Source organism: Puntigrus tetrazona, chromosome 11 (assembly GCF_018831695.1).
Source record: "Puntigrus tetrazona isolate hp1 chromosome 11, ASM1883169v1, whole genome shotgun sequence".
Taxonomy (NCBI): Eukaryota; Metazoa; Chordata; class Actinopteri; order Cypriniformes; family Cyprinidae; genus Puntigrus; species Puntigrus tetrazona.
The window spans coordinates 16549250-16553636 of record NC_056709.1 but is presented as its reverse complement, the minus strand read 5'-3'; positions in this window follow the sequence as shown (position 1 = coordinate 16553636).

Here is a 4387-nt window from a genome sequence, read left to right as displayed (position 1 = left end):
AGTCTACAAATAACAAAAATACGTGTCTGCACAGGGACTTCATCAAATCTCTTTGGCAATTGGCCTTGATGTCTGGAGAGGTGTTTTGCAAGCATGACTGAATTAGGCCTAATAAATGAGATGAATCTCAAAACTAGGCTTTGATGATGAAGGCTTCCATTTATGTATTATTAATTCTCATATAACTTCAAATAATCTGAATGTGAAATTCAAATCCAAATTCATTTCAGATAAAAAAAAAAATATACTTTTATTTATTTATTTTGACTACACTGCAAAGTAGCTAATCCACATGGTGAAAAATTTCGGTAATGATGCTGCTTGCCCATTGTTTTGCTCATTGCCGTATTGTTTTATTTGACGTGATTATAAGTAGTCGGATTGTCATTCCTGACGGTAACTCCATTCACTACAGTGGATTCAATACTAGAGCAAGATGTAATGCTGCATTTCGTTTGACGTTAAATGCGTACGGTGTACATATATTCATCCATCCACCAGGTGGCTCTGTCTACACAGAAACCTAGCCGAAGTTCATGTTTACATTCTCTTTCTCCCATCTGTCTGTCTCTCATTTATCTCTGCTGTTCTCATATTGGCCTTCCAATTTCAAAAAAAAAAAAAAAGCTAGCCACATTTTTGATTAATACAGCCAGTTCTAAAACATTGTACATGAGTAATGCTTTAAAAATGGGCCATCGAAAGCGCTCTAGTTACATGAAGTCAGAAAAGATATAATCACCAAAAAAACAAATATCTATAGAGAATTCTTTGATGCATGCCAACATCAAACTAATTTAATTCATGTCTTTATACCATCTGTAAATCTGCTCTTTCCTAGTAATTTCAAGTGATCAAGTGCAACTCAAAATGGAGCTGTATGTAGTATATTTAGTGTATTTGTGGTGACTGCTGGGGTTTCTAGGGGAGTTTGTTCTCAATCTATATGACTCAATTGAATCGGTCTCAGCATAGTCTGGCCCTGCTGCATCAGGAGGGTGGACTTATAGCATTCACTTAGAATAAATTACACTGCCACCCAAGAGAGAACACTGCGACAAACTTAAGGTGTGCATTGTTTAATTGGTGCACTCACGTATATACTCGCAAAGCGCTGAAATCATACCCGCTTACAGATAATGGAGCTCCTGAGGGTCTTTAATCGGCTGGATTTTAATCAATCGTTCCATGACTGGAAAGGAACAGGAGTAAAAAGTTGGTAGGAAAAGAGTGATGGAGTGGGGAGGGGAAGATAGGATCAACTGGCTCTAGACTTGCCCTTTACTCATCCTGCCTGCAGTCTCTCTCCAGCCTAGAGCGTGGTAAGAGCCATTTCATCTACAAATCCCACCCAGACTCCTGGAATCCACATAGAGCGTGCTGCAACAGCCCTCCTGATTTGACATATGCAAAAGGCCTTTTATTAGTACAATCTGAGCTCAGTCCATATGAGCTGATATGGATAAGGATCTCATCCCCTGTCACACCTGAGAGATCAGGGATCACGTTTGCACCTGTGTGTGCCTGAACACGTTAGCATTAATATACTGCTATCATAATGTGGAAAGTGCTGATCATGTGTTATGTGGATATAACACCGGATCATGGAGGAGGAGGAGGATGGGACTGTGCTAATGTGTTGCCAAGAAAGGAGACAGAGAAACGCAAGAGAGACAGAGCTGCCACACGGTGAAAATTCAAAGTGGCAATAGTCCAAGGAGGAAGAATAGCAAATCTACTAGATTATCGCAGTTGCAGCACAACAATCTACAGCACCAGATACAGATCTCTTTGTCTCTGCAAAAATCTTGATATAGGATGTTTACGTTAAGGCATCTCTGGGTTGTTTGCTGGGCAAGAAGCAGGGACATTGTTAGTGCAGATATTTTCGGTGCAAGATGTTAGGCAGGTGCTGCTTTGGGTAGTTAATTAAGGCATTGTGGTCGCTAGGTGTTGTTGATTGTTGCTTGATATGGATTTTTGAGCGATTTCTTCAGTGCTTTTCTGTTGCTAGCGACTCTGTTTAATCTCACAGGTGCAATTGATGTTTTTGATTTTTTAACTAGGTTGTTTCAGGCACCTTTAATGAGTTTTGATTTGTGTGGCAGCTAGGGCACAGTTAAGATATTAGGATCACTAGGATGTAGCTTGAGCACCTGGTTATTACCAGGAGGTTGCCAGGGTACTGCTGTGAGCTGAAACTCGGGACATTGTGGAGATATTATAGTTCTCTAGGCGCTGCCAGAGTGGTTCTGGGCAGCCACTGGATACCATTTTGGGCTGTTAGCAGTAATGAGCACTAAGATATTATGGTCTCTAGGGTGTTGCAAAGGGCATTTAAGTGGTAGCAAGGGCATTGTTAAAGGTTTAGTTCACCCTTGATATCCTCTAGGTGTATATGACTTTCTTTTTTCGGATTTAACCTAACTTCAGAGCGCAGGTATTAAAAACGCTAAAAAAAGAATATACACCGGAGATGCTTCAGAGTGAGTAAAAATATGAGCTAATTTTATTTTCTTTTGGGTGACTAACCCCTTTATTTAGTTATTATGGTCTCTAGGGTGTTGATAGGGAGTTTCGAGTGATAGTGCAAGAGCAATGTTAAGGGTATTATGGGGTGTTGTTGGTGGTCGCTGATAAGGATTTAAGGAGGGTTCTCTCTGTGGTTTTCTTTTTAGCTAAAAATTCACAAAACATGCTCTCTAGAGCTGCTGATAGGCACTCCGAAGGGGGTAACTAGGATACTACCTAGGCATTGTGGAACCAGAGCATTTCTTCACATTGTGGATCGCTTATGGACATTGCTACAGCGCTCTAAGAAGGTTAATAAGTGTGTCATAGGCATTATATGGGTAATCTAGGACATCAAGTGAGATATTGGTGTTCTCTGGTTGTGCTGCTAGGATGTTCTGGGGAGGCCAGTGAATGGATGTCTGGGTATGGTTGCTAGGGGTGTACTCAAGTGAGCATGTTAGAAGGATATTATGAACTCTATGTTGCTGATATGGTGTCGTCCTGGGCAAACTATATGATGTTTTGGTGGTTGCTATGGACAGTGCTGTATGGTATCTGTTGTAGCATTAATTTGGGTTCTTCAGGTCCAAGTATGCCCAATTGGTAATAATGTACCAGTAATAATAAAACATTAGAGATGGACTTATAAAGACGGGCGAATTTAATCTTTAATGTGTTTATTAAAATGCACATAGCATCTCAGGTTGATAACGATATAAACGCAATGCAATGATCTATCATACATGTTATTTATTCAGTATCACCATACATAATACTCAAAAAGCTTCGCTTTATATAACCCAGAAAATGAGGCTTTATGGGTGTAAAATCTGTCACTGCTGTTAAGGAATATGTCGTATGAAGCTGTGATTCTACATCTCCCATTGCCGTTGCCATTACGGCTACTGTCTTTGTTCCATCCTCCAGCTGGCATGGCAACTAAGCCAAGCTCCTTGCTGTTATCAGCAAACCTAATAAAGCAGTACAGGTCAGCGTGTATGTGTGTGTGTACTATCCTATGTAATGAAAACTGCAGTTTGGAGCTTGTGGTGATAAAAAAGATGCTGTAATGATATGTATGCATTTGTATGTCAGACTACATGAGGAGTAAAGCTTCATGGTACAGAAACCAAAGTGGCTCTTAGTCTATTAAAGCTCAAGCGTGTTTATTTTCTTCATATTAAAATATATTCTCTCATATGGATATCCTGTAACACTCATTATTGTTCTATTTTAACATCCTCGCCCAGCCTGATGCAGCATCACTGGCTCAAATCCAATGGTGTGAATGTGGGGCAAGGGACTGTCTGGTCAGCTACAATGGGCAAAAGTCAGAGTCTTCTGTAGTAATTTTTTGTTATTGTTTTTTCTAAGTCTCAGAGTCTTTTAAAACAGCTATTCATCAGTTGGCAAAGCTCACTTACAGATTAGTCACTTTCCAGCAATGTTGGCATCAATGTTTCTTTTGAGAAGTTTCTGGGTGGTCTTTTCGAAGCTAACTTCTACAATAGGCTAGTTTAAGTAATTAGTTAAGTGTGCAGATGTTATCATCCTCATGACACATTTTCGCACAAACTTGAACTCATCTATGCCATATGTTTTCAGTTGAGTAAAAATTACAGTTACTTGCAAGTATGCAAACGCTTCACATTTCATACATGATTCATTGTTTTGATTTCCAAAATGACAGTAATTCAATTGGTGATTCTGAGATGTATCTATGCAAAAAGACATCCAGCAAAATTAACAAATAAATAAATCTTACTGCAATTCAAAATTATATGAGTGCTAATCTATCCAGCAATGTGAACAGAGCATTTTAGCCCAAAACTGCAATGTGTGCAAGGCTCCGCTCATGCCAATACTGATGACT